Source organism: Nerophis ophidion, linkage group LG11 (genome assembly GCF_033978795.1).
Source record: "Nerophis ophidion isolate RoL-2023_Sa linkage group LG11, RoL_Noph_v1.0, whole genome shotgun sequence".
NCBI lineage: Eukaryota > Metazoa > Chordata > Actinopteri > Syngnathiformes > Syngnathidae > Nerophis > Nerophis ophidion.
In genome coordinates this window covers 61,503,011-61,526,165 of record NC_084621.1, presented here as the reverse complement: position 1 = coordinate 61,526,165, position 23,155 = coordinate 61,503,011, and positions in this window count along the sequence as shown.

Below are 23,155 nucleotides of genomic sequence, written 5' to 3'. Positions count from 1 at the left end.
CCGGAGGGAACCCACGCATTCACGGGGAGAACATGCAAACTCCACACAGAAAGATCCCGAGCCTGGATTTGAACCCAGGACTGCAGGAACTTCGAATTGTGAGGCAGACGCACTAACCCCTCTGCCACCGTGAAGCCGCACCAGCATTCATTTACACAAAACAGACTTGTACCCACCAGCTGTTAAACTTCAACATTCTCCTCATACTAACTCAAATCAGCTCCTTTGAATGAAATGTGCTTTAATATGAGGGCATCACTAAATGACAAATATTGACATATTCATTCATACACTAAATAGAATATTAACAAACCCCGTTTCCATATGAGCTGGGAAATTGTGTTAGATGTAAATATAAACGGAATACAATGATTTGCAAATACTTTTCAACCCATATTCAGTTGAATGCACTACAAAGAGAAGATATTTGATGTTCAAACTCATAAACTTCTTTTTTTTTTTGTGCAAATAATAATTAACTTAGAATTTCATGGCTGCAACCCGTGCCAAAGTAGTTGGGAAAGGGCATGTTCACCACTGTGTTACATCACCTTTTCTTTTAACAACACTCAAGAAAAGTTTAGGAACTGAGGAAACTAATTGTTGAAGCTTTGAAAGTGGAATTATTTCCCATTCTTGTTTCATGTAGAGCTTCAGTCGTTCAACAGTCCGGGGTCTCCGCTGTCGTATTTTACGCTTCATAATGCGCCACACGTTTTTGATGGGAGACAGGTCTGGACTGCAGGCGGGCCAGGAAAGTATGCACACTCTTTTTGTACAAAGACACGCTGTTGTAACTTGGGCTGAGTGTGGCTTGGCATTGTCCTACTGAAATAAGCAGGGGTGTCCATGAAAAATACGGCGCTTAGATGGCAGCATATGTTGTTCCAAAACCTGTATGAACCTTTCAACATTAATGGTGCCTTCACAGATGTGTAAGTTACCCATGCTTTGGGCACTAATGCACCCCTATACCATCACAGATGCTGGCTTATGAACTTTGCATCGATAACAGTCTGGATGATTCACTTCCCCTTTGGTTGGGATGACACAATGTCGAATATTTCCAAAAACAATTTGAAATATGGACTCATCAGACCACAGAACACTTTTCCACTTTGCATCAGTCCATTTTAAATAATCTCGGGGCCAGAGAAGCCGGCGGCGTTTCTGGATGTTGTTGATAAATGGCTTTCGCTTTGCATATTACAGCTTTAACTTGCACCTACAGAAGCATGTTCACCACTGTGTTACATCACGTTTTCTTTTAACAACACTCAATAAATGTTTGGGAACTGAAGAAACTAATTGTTGAAGCTTTGAAAGTGGAATTCTTTCCCATTCTGGTTTTACGTAGAGCTTCAGTCGTTCAACAGTCCGGGGTCTCCGCTGTCGTATTTTACGCTTCATAATGCGCCACACATTTTCAATGGGAGACAGATCTGGATTGCAGGCGGGCTAGGATAGTACCCGCACTCTTTTTTTACAAAGCCACGCTGTTGTAACACGTGCTGAATGTGGCTTGGCATTGTCTTGCTGAAATAAGCAGGGGCGTCCATGAAAAAAACGGCGCTTAGATGGCAGCATATGTTGTTCCAAAACCTGTATGTACCTTTCAGCATTAATAGTGCCTTCACAGATGTGTAAGTTACCCATGCCTTGGGCACTAATGCACCCCCATACCATCACAGATGCTGACTTTTGAACTTTGTGTCGATAACAGTCTGGATGGTTCGCTTCCCCTCTGGTCCGGATGACACGATGTCGAATATTTCCGGAAAAAAATTTGAAATGTGGACGCGTCAAACCACAGAACACTTTTCCACTTTGCATCAGTCCATTTTAAATAATCTCGGGGCCAGAGAAGCCGGCGGCGTTTCTGGATGTTGTTGATAAATGGCTTTCGCTTTGCATATTACAGCTTTAACTTGCACCTACAGAAGTAGCGACGAACTGTATCTAGTGGCAGTGGTTTTCTGAAGTGTTCCTGAGCCCATGTGGTGATATCCTTTAAAAATTGATGTCGGTTTTTGATACAGTGCCGTCTGAGGAATCGAAGATCACGGTCATTCAATGTTGGTTTCCGGCCATATTGCTTGAGTGGAGTGGTTTCTCCGGATTCTCTGAACCTTTTGATGATATTATGGACCGTAGATGTTGAAATCCCTAAATTTCTTGCAATCGCATTTTGGGAATCGTTGTTCTTAAACTGTTTGACTATTTGCTCACACAGTTGTGGACAAAGGGGTGTGCCTCGCCCCATCCTTTCTTGTGAAAGACTGAGCATTTTTTTTGGAAGCTGTTTTTATACCCAATCATGGCACCCACCTGTTCCCAATTAGCCTGCACACCTGTGGGATGTTCCAAATAAGTGTTGGATGAGCATTCCTTAACATTCTCAGTATTTATTGCCACCTTTCCCAACTTCTTTGTCATGTGTTGCTGGCATCAAATTCTAAAGTTAATAATTATTTGCAAAAAAAAATTTTTTTATCAGTTTGAACATCAAATATGTTGTCTTTGTAGCATATTCAACTGAATATGGGTTGAAAATGATTTGCAAATCATTGTATTCCATTTATATTTACATTTAACACAATTTCCCAACTCATATGGAAACAAAGTTTGTATTAAATTGATCTTGGCTATATATTTTCTACACCTCATTAAGGTCTCGGGCAAGATGGACCTTATTCAAGATGGGGTATACCCTGGACCAGGGGTCTCAGACACACGGGCCGTGAGACGTTATTTTGCGGCCCCCAAAGTTTAACGTTAGTGCGGCCCGCAAGTTTTATATGAATGGATCTTGAAAGCGTTGTGTTATTTGGGTCCAAAATGGCTCTTTCAACGTTCTGGGTTGCCTACCCATGCGTTAGTGGAAAAGCGGCAAATTACTGAAAGTGACAGCGACGTTGCCATGGAGACGAAGGTTTTCTTACGTGCCTGGCTGCAGTCACACCGTGACACCTGTCCATCAGTAATAGCAGTCCCCGATAACCGGGACCAATTCTAACTGTTATTTGTTTTTTTTAATTGTTTAATTAGCATTACCTGACACGATGAATACTACATATATTTCTATATGACGCCGGATAACACTCCGGGAGCCGTCACTTTTTTGCGCTCGCTATCCAGGTACTTTCCCGGCTATTATCCGCCGACCGCCGTGTTGCTGTAGGGAGGAAAAGCGGAACGAAAGAACATTATTCTCTTTGCGTTGGCTAAATATAAATATATTCCACAACCTCAAACATGTCTTTTTCAAAGCCTGCAGTGAAGAGAAGGGTTAGTGATGAGCAAAGACAATTCCAGGAAAAGTGGGAGATGCAATATTTCGTTGTTGAGCACAGAAAACAATTTGAAACGTCATTATTCAACTAGACATGCTGAAGAGTATGCAACATTTTTTTAAAGAAATCTTTTCTTGCGGCCCATCCTCACCCATGCTGGCCCCCAGGTGAATGGAGTCTGAGACCCCTGCCCTGGACTGATCACCAGCCAATGGCCAAACAAAATACACACAAGCATCCACTCACTTTCTCACTTAAGGACAATTTTGTGTCCAATTAACCCAACATGAATGTTTTTGGACTGCGAGAGGAAGTCAGACTACCAGGGAAAAAAAAACAACATAAACCTACTCAATTTTCATACCACATCATAACATTTACCCCATACCTTATATTTCTACATACTGGCCGCACAGTGGAACATGTGTCTGTCACGAAGCCAGCTGGTTCCATGTTCAAATCTGGCTCAAACCTCTCTTTGTGGGTAGTGTACTTTCCTATCGCAGTCAAAAAACATGCATGCTAGGGAAGACTCCCAAGTTGTTTTTGTCTCTTTGTGCCCTGTGGTTGATTGGCGACCAAAGTGTACCCTATCTTTGGCACCATTATCTCACATAACTACAGTAGGGAAGGGATTCAAATAACCGTACTCCTGGGTGGATCTTGCGAGAGAGGAAGGTGGGGGCGGGTTAAACAATTTGCAATGCAGTCGGCTGAAAATGATGGAAAGCGCCACTCTACATATCAACTGAAGGTGTGGCCAGTATTGGAATTGCCACAAAGCACATTTTCAGATATTCAATACTCTGCAGCTTTTTGAAACTTTTACTAAAGTGGAGAGTGCACCGCCCGCACATATTGTAACGTGTCATGTGTCAGGTAAACCACGTTCAATAGAGCCATATGAATGCCCTTCCCACTTTACATATACAATGTATTTTATTATATAATAATTAGGGTTGTACAGTATACCGGTATTAATATAGTACCGCAATACTAATGAACCATATTCGGTACTATACCGTCTCTGAAAAAAACCGGTCCGCCGATACTAGTCGATACTACTATGATTATGTCAATTTTTGGCATAAAAACATCTTCTTTCGTTTTTTTTTTAATGTATAATATGTTTATAAACTCAGGAAATACGTCCCTGGACACACGAGGACTTGAAATATGACCAATATATGATGCTTTAACGACTTGGTATCGGATTGGTACCCACATTTGTGGTATCATCCAAAACTAATGTAAAGTATCAAAAAACAGAAGATTAAGTGATTATTACATTTTGACAGAAGTGTAGATAGAACATGTTAAAAGAGAAAGAGAAAGAGAAAATCAAACACCAAAAGAGAAAGTAAGCAGATATTAACAGTAAATGAACAAGTAGATTAATAACTAATTTTCTACCACTTGTCCTTAATAATTTTGACCAAATAGAATAGAAAATGACACAATATGTTATTGCATATGTTAGTAGCTAAATTAGGAGCCTTTGTTTGTTTACTTACCAATAAAAGACGAGTTGTATCATATTTTCACAATTTTATTTAAAGACAAACTTGCAATAAGAAACATATGTTTGATGTACCGTAAGATTTTTTGTTAAAATAAAGCCAATAATGCATTTTTTTGTGGTGCCCTTTATTTAGAAAAGTACCGAAAAGTATCTCAACAATTTTGGTACCGGTACTGGTACCAAAAAAGTTGGTATCGTGACAACACTAATTATAATATAGGTTGCAAAGTGGCCTATTGTTTAGCATGTAGGTCGCACAGTGAATAAATCCAGGAATTTACCTGGGATAGGCTCCCACTTAACAGTGACCCTAATAAGGATAAGTAGTGAAAAAAATAGATGAATAAATATTGTATTTCATACTCATATTAAAATACTTTATCCTTGGTATTTTTCATTGTACAGCACACTACAGGTCATCTTACACATTCAGTACCATCGGGGCCACCTTATCCTCTTAAGGCCCAAGCTGTTTTTTTACATGCTTTTTTTTATTTCTCTTCGCTATTTCAGCTTATTGGACCTTCATTAGAATAAAAACTAAGATTCATTTTTTAATATGAAGAACTTAGTCCATAAGTACACAAATGTGTACTTCATGTTTAGTGACGTGCTAATTCTTATTTAACACTTTTTTTTTCTCAAAATTCCATTGTTTGTTATACTCTTCTGCCACCACCAGATGGCAGTATAAGTGTCCACATAAGCGGCCATAAGACCCCAATTCAGTAGTGTACACAATTTTGGAAATAAGAACTAAAAGCTGCTGTCCACGCATGTGGCCACTAAGCCTTTATTAATGCACCTTCCATGGGCCATTGAGTTTGGGGGCCTAAATTAATATTATATATTTATATATTATTATTAATTATTCAAAAAGAGTTGCTGTGATTTTTTTTCAAATACTGCAACTCTAACATGACATAATCCCTTAGCTCTGTGTGTGTGCATGCGTGTGTTCTAGTAAACGTGTACGGTAGTTTGTATTATGCCGTCAAGGAAGGGTGCTTTACAGGGGTGGACTGGACATTGGGATAGTGTTAAAAACCTAAAATAGTTTATAAAATATCAAATAATAAATAACAGGGTACTCTATGTGAAATGTCTTAACACACCTGCTATCATTTTTATAGAGCACACTTAAATGTAAGCTGGATTTTTGGACATATTGTGTATATATATATATATATATATATATATGTATATATATATATATATACACATACAGTGGGGCAAAAAAGTATTTAGTCAGCCATCGATTGTGCAAGTTCTCCCACTTAAAATGATGACAGAGGTCTGTAATGTTCATCATAGGTACACTTCAACTGTGAGAGACAGAATGTGAAAAAAAAAATCCAGGAATTCACATTGTAGGAATTGTAAATAATTTATTTGTAAATTATGGTGGAAAATAAGTATTTGGTCACTTCAAACAAGGAAGATCTATGGCTCTCACAGACCTGTAACTTCCTCTCTAAGAAGCTCGTCTGTCCTCCACTCGTTACCTGTATTAATGGGACCTGTTTGAACTCGTTATCTGTATAAAAGACACCTGTGCACAGCCTCAAACAGCCAGACTCCAAACTCCACTATGGGCAAGACCAAAGAGCTGTCGAAGGACACCAGGAAAAGAATTGTAGACCTGCACCAGACTGCGAAGAGTGAATCTACAATAGGCAAGCAGCTTGGTGTGAAAAAATCAACTATGGGAGCAATTATCAGAAAATGGAAGACATACAAGACCACTGATAATCTCCCTCGATCTGGGTATCCATGCAAGATCTCATCCCGTGGGGTCAAATGATCATGAGAACGGTGAGCAAAAATCCCAGAACCACACGGGGGGACATGGTAAATGATCTACAGAGAGCTGTGACCAAAGTAATAAAGGTTACCATCAGTAACACACTACGCCCACAGGGAATCAAATCCTGCAGTGCCAGACGTGTCCCCCTGCTTAAGCCAGTGCATGTCCAGGCCCGTCTGAAGTTTGCCAGAGAGCACATGGATGATACAGCAGAGGATTGGGATAATGTCATGTGGTCAGATGAAACCAAAACAGAACTTTTTGGTATAAACTCAACTCGTCGTGTTTGGAGGAAGAAGAATACTGAGTTGCATCCCAAGAACACCACACCTACTGTGAAGCATGGGGGTGGAAACATCATGCTTTGGTGCTGTTCTTCTGCTCAGGGGACAGGACGATTGATCCGTGTTAAGGAAAGAATGAATGGGGTCATGTATCGTGAGATTTTGAGCCAAAACCTCTTTCCATCAGTGAGAGCTTTGAATGGTTGACCAAATACTTATTTTCCACCATAATTTACAAATAAATTATTTAAAATTTCTACAATGTGAATTCCTGCATTTTTTTTCACATTCTGTCTCTCACAGTTGAAGTGTACCTATGATGAAAATTACAGACCTCTGTCATCATTTTAAGTGGGAGAACTTGCACAATCGGTGGCTGACTAAATACTTTTTTGCCCCACAGTTGTGGTCAAAAGTTTACATACACTTGTAAATAACAATGTATTGGAAACTCAAGACAGCCAGGCCATTATGTTAGATAGATAGATAGATAGATAGATAGATAAAGTACTGTCCATCTATCTATCTAACATAATGTCATGGCTGTCTTGAGTTTCCAATCATTTCTACAAAAACATCACCTGGCCAAAGATAAGACCTTCTGGAGGAAAGGTCTGTGATCAGATGAAACAAAAATTGAGCTGTTTGGCCACAATCCCCAGCAATATGTTTGGAGGAGAAAAGGTGAGGCCTTTATCCCAGGAACACCAACCCTACCGCCAATCATGGTGGCGGTAGTTTTATACTCTGGGCCTGTTTTGCTGCTAATGGGACTGCTGCTTTAAATAGAACAATGAAAAAGTAGGATTACTTCCACATTCTTCAGGACAACCTAAAATCCTCAGGATGGGTCTTGGGCGCAGACTGCAGTTGGGTGTTCAAACAGGACAATAACCCCAAAACCACGTCAACAGTGGTAAAGGAATGGCTAAATCAGATTACGATTAAGGCTTTAGAATGGCCTTCCCAAAGTCTTGACTTAAACGTGTGGACAATGCTGAAGAAACAAGTCCATGTCAGAAAACCAACACATTTTGCTGAACTGCACCAATTTTGTCAAGAGGAGTGGTCAAAAAAACAACCAAAAGCTTGCCAGAAGCTTGTGGATGGCTACCAAAAGCGCCTTATTGCAGTGAAACTTGCCAAGGGATATGGAACCAAATATTAGGGCTTCACGGTGGCAGAGGGGTTAGTGCGTCTGCCTCACAATATGAAGGTCCTGCAGTCCTGGGTTCAAATCCAGGCTCGGGATCTTTCTGTGTGGAGTTTGCATGTTCTCCCCGTGAATGCGTGGGTTCCCTCCGGGTACTCCGGCTTCCTCCCACTTCCAAAGACATGCACCTGGGGATAGGCTGATTGGCAACACTAAATTGGCCCTAGTGTGTGAATGTGAGTGTGAATGTTGTCTGTCTATCTGTGTTGGCCCTGCGATGAGGTGGTGACTTGTCCAGGGTGTATCCCGCCTTCCGCCCGATTGTAGCTGAGATAGGCGCCAGCGCCCCCCGCGACCCCGAACGGGAATAAGCAGCAGAAAATGGATGGATGGATGGCATACCATCCACCAGATGTAGTAAAAATTATGTTTATATAGCGCTTTTTCTCTAGTGACTCAAAGCGCTTTACAAAGTGCAACCCAATATCAAATTTTTACATTTAAACCAGTGTGGGTGGCACTGGGAGCAGGTGGGTAAAGTGTCTTGCCCAAGGACACAACGGCAGTAACTAGGATGGCGGAAGCGGGCATCGAACCTGCAACCCTCAATTGCTGGCACGGCCGTTCTACCAACCGAGCTATACCGCCCCTTTTTTTTTTTAATTGGGGACCCAAAACATTTCCTAGAGACCCACTTAAATCACCACTTCTATAAGAATTCCAGGATAAAGAACTCTTAACAGGCATTCTTAATAGATCATAACTCGGTTGGTAGAGTGGCCGTGTCGGCAACTTGAGGGTTGCAGGTTCGATTCCCGCTTCCGCCATCCTAGTCACTGCCGTTGTGTCCTTGGGCAAGACACTTTACCCACCTGCTCTCAGTGCCACCCACACTGGTTTAAATGTAACTTAGATATTGGGTTTCACTATGTAAAAGCGCTTTGAGTCACTAGAGAAAAGCGCTATATAAACATAATTCACTTCACTTCATCCTTTTTTTCGCCCAGGTCCCCAAAATTTTGCATGGAACTGCATTTCGTTCTCTTGCAATACTCCAGTAGCTGTCAGGCTTTCCCCTGACAGTTTGTCTATGTTTTAGTTTTTTCCACTGCATTTGTCTTTGTTTCCTCTGTGTTTAGTATTTCCTGTCTTCAGTTCCTGTCAAGTGCTCTTATTTTGGTTCAGCTTCCTGTTTGTCTCCCTGTGTGCTGTTGTCACCTCATCCGCGGCTGATTGGCAACTGGCCACACCTGTAGTCAATCAGCCCGCTCCTATTTGTACCCAGCTGAGATATGCGCCAGCGCGACCCCGAAAGGGAATAAGCGGTAGGAAATGGATAGATGGATGGATGAATGGATATTATCATTGCTGTATTTATACTTTTGACCCAGCAGATTTGGTCACATTTTCAGTAGACCCATAATAAATTCATAAAAGAACCAAACTTCATAAATGTTTTTTGTGACTAACAAGTATGTGCTCCAATCACTCTATAACAAAAAATAAGAGTTGTATTAATGATTGGGCACTCAAGACAGCCATGACATTATGTTCTTTACAAGTGTATGTAAACTTTTGACCACGACTCTATGTTGGTCGCACATGTCGCTTTTGGTTTTGGGGCTGCTTTGTCTGCAGTGCTAATGAGGGTGAATCCATAACGTGCTAAATGGCTGAGGGAATTATTGTGCGAGTGCGTTTGAATAGATGCGAACAATTTCATTCGTCTGATGTGACACGGCTAAATTTATTGGCGGTGTGTGAAGCTAGCGAACCTTGAAAAATCCATCAATTAACCGCAGCATTTTACTAAAGCGCAGCAGCTTGTTCTGGGTAGCTAGCAATGCATGGGAGAAATCCATTCTGCCTCTGAATCACTTTAAAAATGCATCCAAACAATACTTCATTTACATTACATAACCTGTACAATACCCAAGCTGTAGCGACATTGGTATTGTGAGAGCGAACACTGAGGAACAGCTTTTGCTAGCGTAGCAACGCATCTCCATGTTATGGCTTTAGCCATAAGCTAGCTACGGCAAGAGGTTAGCTAGCAACTGTGTCAACAGCTCGCTGAATGGCTTTTGAAGCTGTAATGCACAACACAATGCGATTGGACACCAATCGGTATTGACTGAAAAACACAAACAATCATATTACAGTATTTGTAAAGTATTAGCCCACATTGTTGCATGTATCATGATCAATATTATCAATGATGACTCACTCGACGGACAGTTTCCATCTCGGCATCCATGTACTCCAAAGTCCCACCCTCTTCTTCGTGCTTGCTTCTAAAAGCAGAAGTTCATCCTCTGTATATTCAGCTTCAAAAAGATAAAGTTGTAATTCCTCATTGGTCCAAAAATAGTGGTCTACGTCAGTGGTTCTCAACCTTTTTTCAGTGTTTTACCCCCTGTGAACATTTTTTTAATTCAAGTACCCCCTAATCAGAGCAAAGCATTTTTGGTTGAAAAAAAGAGATATAGAAGTAAAATACAGCACTAAGTCATCAGTTTATGATTTATTAAATTTGTCGTGGTCTTTCTTGAACTATTTGGAAAAAAAGACATACAAATAACTAAAAACTTGTTGAAAAATAAACAAGTGATTCAATTATAAATAAAGATTTCTACACATAGAAGTAATCATCAACTTAAAGTGCCCTCTTTGGGGATTGTAATAGAGATTCATCTGGATTCATGAACTTAATTTTGAACATTTCTTCACAAAAAAATAAATCTTTAACATCAATATTTATGGAACATGTCCACAAAAAATCTAGCTGTCAACAGTGGGTATTGCATTGTTGCATTTATTTTCACAGTTTATGAACTTACCGTATTTTTCCAAGTATAAGTCGCTCCGGAGTATAAGTTGCACATGCCAAAAATGCATGATAAAGAAGGATAAAAACATATATAAGTCGCACTGGAGTATAAAACGCATTTTTTGGGGGAAATTTATTTGATAAAACCCAACACCAAGAATAGACATTTGAAAGGCAATTTAAAATAAATAAAGAATAGTGAACAACAGGCTGAATAAGTGTACGTTATATGAGGCATAAATAACCAACTGAGAAGGTTCTGGTATGTTAAGGTAACTTATTATGGTAAGAGTCATTCAAATAACTATAACATATAGAACATGCTATACGTTTACCAAACAATCTGTCACTCCTAATCGCTAAAACCGATGAAATTTTATACGTCTAGTCTCTTACGTGAATGAACTAAATAATATTATTTGATATTTTACGGTAATGTGTTAATAATTTCACACATAAGTCGCTCCTGAATATAAGTCGCACCCCCGGCCAAACTATGAAAAAAAAACTGCAACTTATAGTCCGAAAAATACGGTACATTCATATTTTGTTGAAGTATTATTCAATACGTTTATATATAAAGGATTTTTGAATTGTTTCTATTTTTAGAATATTTAAAAAAAAAAATCTCACGTACCCCTTGGCATACCTTCAAGTACCCCCAGGGTTGTCTGGGAGCAAGTCTGCCAGGATTAGAACACACTCGAGTTTTTACCCAGAAGTAGGAACACCCATTTGTCAGTGCGCATATGGAAACAATGCAGATGTTGTACCGATCCGTTGTGGTGAAGAAGGAGCTGAGCCGGAAGGCAAAGCTCTCAATTTACCGGTCGATCTACATTCCCATCCTCACCTATGGTCATGAGCTTTGGGTCATGACCGAAAGGATAAGATCACGGGTACAAGCGGCCGAAATAAGTTTCCTCCGCCGGGTGGCGGGGCTCTCCCTTAGAGATAGGGTGAGAAGCTCTGCCATCCGGGAGGAACTCAAAGTAAAGCCGCTGCTCCTTCACATCGAGAGGAGTCAGATGAGGTGGTTCGGGCATCTGGTCAGGATGCCACCCGAACGCCTCCCTAGGGAGGTGTTTAGGGCACGTCCAACCGGTAGGAGGCCACGGGGAAGACCCAGGACACGTTGGGAAGACTATGTCTCCCGGCTGGCCTGGGAACGCCTCGGGATCCCCCGGGAAGAGCTAGACGAAGTGGCTGGGGAGAGGGAAGTCTGGGTTTCCCTGCTTAGGCTGTTGCCCCCGCGACCCGACCTCGGATAAGTGGAAGATGATGGATGGCATATGGAAACAGAAAGAAATGTGCCAAGGAAAGAAGTTCCGGTATTGCTTAAAATGATCGAAATACGATAAATGTTGAACATATTGTCTGTTACTACATCATATAAAGACTTGCAGTTTGTATATAAAACTTTGGAGGTTATTGAATTTTTTTTTAGAGGGCTTTGAAGGCTACAATAGCCACATCTTGCAAGCGATTTTTTTAATCATCTTTAAACCTCCTACTCCCGACAAAAAAAAACAAGACATGTGTGTTCGTGTCTCTCTTAATGGTTGTAAACGACTGGCGAAATTAAAAAAAAAAAAGTGCAAATTCCCTTTAACATCACTCCATATTTGTCTCTGGTGGTCTAGCAGTTAGTCTCCTTGAAGCAGGGGGTCGCCTGCAGTCGTTTACTTGGTTTTATTGTTTTCCACTGAAAATAAATGATCAAACAATTTGTTTATCATGTGTTCTTAATAATTTAAAACATGAATCTACTAAATCAATTCAGATTTGAGTCAGAAACCATTAGAATAGTTTCACCCCGACAAAGACAAAAAATATCACAACATTAAAGATAGTCGGTTGGCCAAGTTTGCCAACAAGTTGCTCCCTTTTTTTTTCTTTTTTCCAGAGCGTTGGTAACCAAAGTGATGACTTGCAGACAAGATGCTGGGATTGAATAGTTTGATGCACATAAGAGGGGAAAATAATAGGGTTATGATTACCGGTATTGTATGTATTTGTTGATCTTTGGTGCTGTTACTGTCCAAGTTTATCGATATGTTAAAAAAAAATATATACACTTTAGTATGGGGAACATATTCTAAGTGACAAAGACCTAATTTACAGTTATTTGGACACTACGGGAATATATTGTAAGTAACAAAGACTTCATTTCGAGTTATTTGGTTAGGGTTGGAGCAAGGGTCATCAAGGCGGTGCCCGCGGGCACCAGGTAGCCCGTAAGGACCAGAGGAGTCGCCCGCTAGCCTGTTCTAAAAATAGCTCAAATAGCAGCACTTACCAGTGAGCTGCCTCTATTTTTAAAGTGTTATTTGTTTACTAGCAAGCTGGTCTCGCTTTGCTCGACATTTTTAATTCTAAAAGAGACAAAACTCAAATAGAATTTGAAAATCCAAGAAAATATTTTAAAGACTTGGTCTTCACTTGTTTGAATAAATTCATTTATTTTTTTTACTTTGCTTCTCATAACTTTCAGAAAGACAATTTCAGAGAAAAAATATTATCTTAAAAATTATTTTAGGATTTTTAAACACATATACCTTTTTACCTTTTAAATTCCTCCCTCTTCTTTCCTGACCATTTAAATCAATTTTCAAGTAAGTTAATTTCTTTATTGTAAAGAATAATAAATACATTTTTATTTAATTCTTCATTTTAGCTTCTATTTTTTCGACGAAGAATATTTTTGAAGTATTTCTTCAAACTTATGATTAAAATTAAAAAAAAATATTCTGGCAGATCTAGAACATCTGTAAAATCAAATTTAAATCTTATTTCAAAGTCTTTTAAATTCCTTTGAAAATTTTTGTTCTGGAAAATCTAGAAGAAATAATGATTTGTCTTTGTTAGAAATATAGCTTGGTCCAATTTGTTATATATTCTAACAAAGTGCAGATTGGATTTTAACCTATTTAAAACATGTCTTCAAAATTCTAAAATTAATCTTAATCAGGAAAAATGACTAATGATGTTTCATAAATTCTTTTAATTTTTTCAAAAAGATTCGAATTAGTTAGTTTTTCCCTTCATTTTTTTCGGTTGAATTTTGAATTTTAAAGATTCGAAATTGAAGATAAACTATGTTTCAAAATGTTATTTTCATTTTTTTCATGTTTTCTCCTCTTATAAACCGTTCAATTAAGTTTATTTTTCATCATTTATTCTCTACAAAAAACCTTCCATAGAAGGTAAAAAAATGTAAGACGGAATGACAGACAGAAATACCCATTTTTTCTTTGATATTTATCTGTTTCTGTATATATTTATTGTGAGAAATCATTAAGATAATCAGTGTTTCCACAAAGATAAATATCATTAATTATTAACAATAACATATAGAGTTAAAGATAAATTGAGCAAATTGGCTATTTCTGGCAATTTATTTAAGTGTGTATCAAACTGGTAGCCCTTCGCATTAATCAGTACCAAAGAAGTAGCTCTTGGTTCCAAAAAGGTTGGTGACCCCTAGTTAGGTTGTATAATATAGCCATGCAGAATAATGCATGAATAAGTACGTAATAATGACTAATTAAGAGCCAATACATGGGTTTCCGATGACGTCACAACCGTCCCACAATTCCCTTGTCCGCCATCTTGTGTGTCAAAACAAACACTCGTAACCAAGGACGTCTCCGTTATTATTTTTGTGAGAAATGGGTCACACATGTGTCTTTTGGGGCCGTGTAACCAGCGCCAATTCAGGACAAAGAACAACAAAGTACTACGATATCCCTAAGGTTGTAGTAAAACAGGGAAAAGAAACCGAGCGACTGTCGACAGAAAGGCGCAACCTGTGGCTAGCTAGAATCAATCGAGTGGGATTTACCCCTGATCCAGCAAAACGACATTATAAAGTTTGCTTTGATCATTTTGTAACAGGTACTTTGAATTTTGTTGCTCTCTGTATTAATGATAAAATGTGTTATGGTTAAAATAGATATTAAAACATAGGAACTACTGTGCCTGTGCTTGTCCTTAATAACGCTCGACGTCTGACGTTGTTGTTGCACAGATATAACCTTCGATATATAATATAGGCAATGTTTGCTTATTTTTGGACGAGTTTATTAAAATTTGAATGAATTAAATCAAGATACCCTAAACTATGCAGTTGCATAGTTAGAATCATATAGTTCTGAAAATACTTCTGGGTACTTTTTATCAAGTGCTTCTGGACGATAGTCTTTAGCATATCCTGGAATCAGAGAAAGTAAGACAGGCTTAATTTTTCGTTTGGATTTTAATTCTCTGTACAAGTTTGACAGTTTATCTTGTGTCCCCTTCTGTACCTTTGGTTGTTTCCTCTGTTTTAATGGTACCGGTGTATCTCCAGATACGATTGCCTTTGTCTAGCTTTCTCTTCATTGTCTTGGCGGATGTGAAGTTAATGTCCTGTATGGTTTTCTACCCAACTTTCTTGACTGCAAATGGAAGTAGCTAGTAACATTTTTCCTGTGTGACTGTTGTGTTGTCCCGCATCTTGACGCTCGCTTCAATGGCAAACAACAATGCAGAAACATGTGAACATATTTCGCCAATGCCTGCCATAAACGTACAGGGTCCTGATAAAACACGACCCGTCTTCTCTGATATGACCCATTGCACCAAACAGGGATCAGTTGATCTCTGAGAGTGACGAACACCAGCGATGAGCACACATTTATCTTCTATTGTAGCCAGTTTCATTTCCTGTACCCATCCACACACAAAGTAATTGTACGCTTCGAGCGACTTGTTGAGCTCATCCAGAGTGTGGGCCATGGGTGTCAAACTCTGGGCCAAATTTGGCCCGCCATGTGATTTTATTTGGCCCTTGAGGCAATATCAATTTAACATTAGAGCTGGCCCGCCGATATCATACAGCGACGGTGCCGCTGTAACACCGCATTCACCGCTAATACTCATATTTGCCAACCCTCCCTATTTTCCCGGGAGACTCCGAAAGTTCAGTACCCCTCCCCGAAAATCAACCATTCTCCCGAATTTCTACCAAATTCCACCCGGACAACAATATTGGGGTCGTGCCTTTAAGGCACTCCCTTTAGCATTGCCTACAACCTGTCATCACCTCTGCTTTTCTTCCGTACAAACAGCGTGCCGAACCCAGTCACATTAATATTTGCAGCTTTTACACACACACAGCCATACAGGTCACACTGAGGGTGGCCGTATAAAAACAACTTTAACACTGTTACAAATATGCGCCACACTGTGCACCCACACCAAACAAGAATGACAAACACATTTCGGGAGAACAAATTGTATTTAATATACCATTGATGATTTTTTGTTGGTTTTTTGAAAGTTGATTTTGCACTATTAAGTTATGTGTTATAGCAAATTAGTTTAACAAACTGAGCAGTAATGAACTTTTTATCCATGCACATTCTCTTGCTACTTCAAGGCTTTAGTGTTTGATTCACTCATTATTATTATTTTATTTTCAAATTTATTATTGGCCTATGGAAAAAAAATATTTTGATGATTACCTCAGAACGCTGCAAATACAAAAGAGGCATTCCATTTTTATTAAAATTGTATTTGATATGCCACTGAAATTTTTTTATTATTATTATTTGAAACTGGATTTTGCATGTCACTATAAAGTTATAAAAGCCTTGCTTGCTCAATAATCAATGCAAAACTCATTTGCGTCCCTATTAAAGGTTAACTTGTTCAACTTGGGGCGGCATAGCTCGGTTGGTAGAGTGGCCGTGTCAGCAACTTGAGGGTTGCAGGTTCGATTCCCGCTTGTGCCATCCTAGTTACTGCCGTTGTGTCCTTGGGCAAGACACTTTACCCACCTGCTCCCAGTGCCACCCACACTGGTTTAAATGTAACTTAGATATTGGGTGTCACTATGTAAAGCGCTTTGAGTCACTTGAGAAAAGCGCTATATAAATATAATTCACTTCACTTCACAACTTTGGCCCGCGGCTTTGTTCAGTTTTAAATTTCGGCCCACTCTGTATTCGAGTTTGACACCCCTGGTGTAGGCACTAACATTGTTCGCAAAATAGTTGACGATGTCGGGGTAAGTTATATCAGGATAACATTTCAAGTCCGTATTCCATTCGTGCTTTCCCATCTCAGACGGCTCTTTATCGCCAATATCCTTCAATTTCTGTAAATACCATCCATCCATCCATCCATCATCTTCCGCTTATCCGAGGTCAGGTCGCGGGGGCAGCAGCCTAAGCAGGGAAGCCCAGACTTCCCTCTCCCCAGCCACTTGATCAAGCTCTTCCCGGGGGATCCCGAGGCGTTCCCAGGCCAGCCGGGAGACATAGTCTTCCCAACGTGTCCTGGGTCTTCCCCGTGGCCTCCTACCGGTTGGACGTGCCCTAAACACCTCCCTAGGGAGGCGTTCGGGTGGCATCCTGACCAGATGCCCGAGCCACCTCACCTGGCTCCTCTCGATGTGGAGGAGCAGCGGCTTTACTTTGAGTTCCTCTCGGATGGCAGAGCTTCTCACCCTATCTCTAAGGGAGAGCCCCGCCACCCGGGTGAGGAAACTCATTTTGGCCGCTTGTACCCGTGATCTTATCCTTTCGGTCATGACCCAAAGCTCATGACCATAGGTGAGGATGGGAACGTAGATCGACCGGTAAATTGAGAGCTTTGCCTTCCGGCTCAGCTCCTTCTTCACCACAACGGATCGATACAACGTCCGCATTACTGAAGACGCAGCACCGATCCGCCTGTCGATCTCACGATCCACTCTTCCCCCACTCGTGAACAAGACTCCTAGGTACTTGAACTCCTCCACTTGGGGCAGGGTCTCCTCCCCAACCTGGAGATGGCACTCCACCCTTTTCCGGGCGAGAACCATGGACTCGGACTTGGAGGTACTGATTCTCATTCCGGTCGCTTCACACTCGGCTGCGAACCGATCCAGTGAGAGCCGAAGATCCCGGCCAGATGAAGCCATCAGGACCACATCATCTGCGAAAAGCAAAGACTTAATCCCGCGGCCACCAAACCGGAACCCCTCAACGCCTTGACTGCGCCTAGAAATTCTGTCCATAAAAGTTATGAACAGAATCGGTGACAAAGGACAGCCTTGGCGGAGTCCAACCCTCACTGGAAACGAGTCCGACTTACTGCCAGCAATGCGGACCAAGCTCTGGCACTGATCGTACAGGGAGCGGACCGCCACAATAAGACAGTCCGGTACCCCATACTCTCTGAGCACTCCCCACAGGACTTCCCGAGGGACACGGTCGAATGCCTTCTCCAAGTCCACAAAGCACATGTAGACTGGTTGGGCAAACTCCCATGCACCCTCAAGAACCCTGCGGAGAGTATAGAGCTGGTCCACAGCTCCACGACCAGGACGAAAACCACACTGTTCCTCCTGAATCCGAGGTTCGACTATCCGGCGAAGCCTCCTCTCCAGTACACCTGAATAAACCTTACCGGGAAGGCTGAATACCTGGCTTTGCAAACCCCAGCTAGCGTCTGTCTGTAGGGAACTTTTACGACTCCTTTCAAATTTCCCGAAGTGGACGTCATTGTTGCTGCAAAAGTGTGGAAAAATATTTAGAAAACTGCCGCAGACAAGTAAACAAAGTTTTGACACACAAGATGACGGCTGCCACGAAGGATTATGGGTAATCGCCGCTAGCGGAAACCTATGTATATGTTACTCATTTTCATTTTAATAAGCAACTAATTAATCGTGAATATGTTCAACATACATATAAAGCAGGGGTCTTGAACCTTTTTGGCTGAGAGAGCCAAGAATCCAAATATTTTAAAATGTATTTCCGTAAGAGCCATATAATATTTTTTTCAACACTCAACACAACGTGCATTTTTTAGTAAGACCAACATTGCTAGAGTACAATAGGTCTCTTTTTCTTTGTAATAACATTGTTATTCAAAAGCTAACTGTGGAGGGGGTGTGGCCTGCGGGCCTGCAGCGAAGCGGGGTGTGCCACGACCGGCCTCGAAATCAGCGACAGGTGCGTAGAAGGCCCACCTGGGCCTTGTTATCTAATCACCTGTCGCTCTGTTATAAGCAGCAGCCAGGAGGAGAGACGGGGTTGGGGATGGAGACAGAGCGCGAGCGAGAACAAAAGAAAAAAAGACAATTGCTGGAAAGCAACTGAGAGACTTATTGAAAAATAAAACAATATTGTAACCCTGAAACAAGCTCTCATGTCAGTGCTTGGTGGTCTGAAGAACCCCCAGCAAGGGCAAGCCCCACACTAATAAATAAATAATTTCTTACCATTAACGCAACTTCTTGAACGGGTGCGGTAGAAAACGGATGGATGGATTAAAAATGCATGAGAATGTTTTATATTTTGAACGTTATTTTTAACACTGTGATTACAAGTGGAATTATTCATTACTTATCGTGTTAAGCAATGTCAGCTCAGATTGATCGGTGAGCCAGATGCAGTCATCAAAAGAGCCACATTTGGCTCGCGAGCCATAGGTTCCCTACCCGATATAAAGTGTTACCAAAACATGTTTTTTGGCTCAAAGACGGAAAAGGCCTCGAATGTCCAGAAATATAGTTTGGTGTGCCTAAATCTGCTGCTAAGCCTTTTGAGTTCCTAATTCGCATGTGATTGCTGTGCAACAATGGCAATCAAATCCTCATCCATTCTATCCTAATTATTGCAGTTTCTTTTTAATCTGTCAAAAACGATGAGAGGATGACAGCTCAAAAGCTGCGCCGGCTATTTGAAACAAGTTTTTCCAGATGACAAAATATTTTCAAAGGATGAGTTACTAATTAAATTAAAAACTACAAAAAAAAAAAAGGGGTGGAAAAAAAAAAAGAGAACAAACAAATCTCCCTGATGTTGACCTCAAATGAACTGCGATGTCATCCAACAAGGTTTTTTTTTTTTGTTGTTGTTTTTTTTTACATTTACTTCACCGCCACCGCCATTTGCAACTTGAACCACAGGACAGACTGTCCCGGGCAGGATCCTTTTTATAATCAACTATCAAAATATCCACTGGATGTCTGAAAGTCACAATCCTAGCAATGCCGTGAATTTGTAATGATGCTGTAAAACATGACCCGGCGACCATTTAAGTGTACAAGAGGCCACATGACAGGCTGCGGTACCTTAATCTCCAGTAACCTCATCTTGTACGCACCGGAGCATCTTGGCCCCCCCACGGCTTCATAAGGGGACCCTACCATTTGTGCGCTTTATGTAAATATAGTGTGTAATGACACACTGTCAGCGCACAGATGCTATTATGGCCTTCCTTCTAAGCGGAGGTCATCTTTGCCACTCCGCCCAAAAGGAGGGGCCGCATCAGCACTGTGGTCAAAGGCCCCGCTTTCACCCTGACCAAAATGACAGATAAGTTTATATCTTGACCAGACTCTGGGATGCGAGTGTACTCAGTGTACATATCAGAAAATATGAATAAATAACAATTTTTTTCCCCCTTTTGTCAATATAGAGTGATAAACCATTTACAGTTGTGGTCACCTTTTCTCCTCCAAACATATTGTGGCATAACAACTACTTTTTCGTTTCATCTGACACCACATGGACCAAGATCAATCAATCAATTAATCAATGTTTATTTATATAGCCCAAATCACAAGTGTCTCAAAGGGCTGCACAAACCACAACAACATCCTCGGTCGGGCCCACATAAGGGCAAGGAAAACTCACCCCAGTGGGACATCGACCATGATGACCATGAGAAACCTTGGAGAGGACCACATATGTGGGCAACCCCCCCCCTTTAGGGGACCGAAAGCAATGGATGTCAGGCGGGTCTAACATGATACTGTGAAAGTCCAATCCATAGTGGATCTAATATAACCGTGAGAATCAAGTCCAAAGTGGATCCAATATAGTAGCGAGAGTCCCATCCAAAGTGGACCCAGCAGGGAACCATCCCAAGCGGAGGCGGATCAGCAGCGCAGAGATGTCCCCAACCGATGCATAGGTGAGCGGTTCATCCTGGGTCCCAATTTTGGACAGCCAGTACTTCATCCATGGCCACAGGACCGGACCCCCTCCACGAGGGAGGGGGGGGACATAAGAGAAAAAATGAAAAGAAACGGCAGATCAACTGGTCCAAAAAAGGGGGTTTATTTAAAGGCTAGAGCAGGGGTCGGGAACCTTTTTGGCTGAGAGAGCCAAGAATCCAAATATTTTAAAATGTATTTCCGTAAGAGCCATATAATATTTTTTTCAACACTGAACACAATAAACGCGTGCATTTTTAAGTAAGACCAACATTTCTAGAGTACAATAGGTCTCTTATTCTTTGTAACAACATTGTTATTCAGAAGCTAACTGTGGAGGGGGTGTGGCCTGCGGGCCTGCAGCGAAGCAGGGTGTGCCACGACCGGCCTCGAAATCAGCGACAGGTGCGTAGATGGCCCACCTGGGCCTTGTTATCTAATCCCCTGTCGCTCTGTTATAAGCAGCAGCCAGGAGGAGAGACGGGGTTGGGGCTGGAGACAGAGCGCGAGCGAGAACGAAAGAGAAAAAGACAATTGCTGGAAAGCAAATGAGAGACTTATTGAAAAATAAAACAATATTATAACCCTGAAACAGGCTCTCATGTCGGTGCTTGGTGGTCTGAAGAACCCCCAGGAGGGCAAACCCCACACTAATCAATAATAAATAAATAACTTCTTACCATTAACGCAACCTCTTGAACAGGTGCGGTAGCAAACAGATGGATGGATCAAAAATGCATGAGAATGTTTTATATTTTGAACGTTATTTTTAACACTGTGATTACAAGTGGAATTATTAATTACTTATCGTGTTAAGCAATGTCAGCTCAGATTTATCGGTGAGCCAGATGCAGTCATCAAAAGAGCCACATCTGGCTCTAGAGCCATAGGTTCCCTACCCCTGTTCTAGAGTATACAAATAAGTTTTAAGATGAGAATCAAATGCTTCTACTGAGGTGACATCTCGAACTGTTACCGGGAGGGCATTCCAGACTACTGGAGCCCGAACAGAAAACGCTCTATAGCACGCAGACTTTTTTTGGGCTCTGGGAATCACTAATAAGACGGAGTCCTTTGAACGCAGATTTATTGCCAGGACATATGGTACAATACAAAGATAAGACCTTCTGGAGGAAAGTTCTGTAGTCAGATGAAACAAAAACTGAGCTGTTTGGCCACAATACCCAGCAATGTTTGGAGGAGAAAAGGAACACCACACCTACCGTCAAGTATGGTTAAGTTAAGTTAAAGTTAAAGTGCCAATGATTGTCACACACACACACACCAGGAGTGACTAAATTATGGTGGTAGTATTACGCTTTGGGCCTTTTTTCTGTCAATGGAACTGGTGCTTTACAGAGAGTAAATGGGACAATGAAAAAGGAGGATTACCTCCAAATTCTTCGGGACAACCTAAAAATCATCAGCCCGGAGGTTGGGTCTTGGGCGCAGTTTTGTGTTCCAACAGGACAATGACCCCAAACTAGGGGTATAACGGTACATAAAAATTTCGGTTTGGTACGTACCTCGGTTTAGAGGTCACAGTTCGGTTCATTTTCGGTACCGTAAGAAATCAACATAATATAAATATTTTGGTTATTTATTTACCAAATTTGTAAACAATGGCTTTATCCTTTTAACATTGGGAACACTATAATAATTATGCCCACGTTAATCCACATAAGCCTCAAGTTGTTGCTTTGATTAAATAAAATGACAAAACCTTTCTTCTACATATAAAAAGTGCAACATTAAACAGTTTCCATTGAAACTGTTTAATGTCAACTCATCACGCTTAATTTATTACAGCATCTGGGAAGCCTGTAGTTGACTTTTATTATGTAAATGTTGTATTTTTATCAGCATGTAATAGCAGGGACCCTGCTATTCAAAACTAGGCTGCTACATTACTAAGGATTCATGTAACTATAGCTGAAAAATAGTACAATTGCAATAGGAGAGACTATTCATCCCTAAACACAATGGAGTTCAATGAAATGACTGACAGGGCTTTGCTGCCCCTAAAACACGCACACACACACACACACACACACACACACACACACACACACACACACACACACACACACACAGGAAAAATGAGCTAACGTTACGCTAAAAGCTAATTAGCCTTCATCTCAAGCCTATACTGTGAGCGAGCTGAGCTGCAGTTTAAGTTTCTAGAAGGTCAACGGGCTCATAGTGATGTTTGTAATAGTTGTGACTGGGAAGTGTTTAGTATAATTTGGGTAGAGTCCGCTCCTCCCCTGCTAGACGAATATCTGCTCTA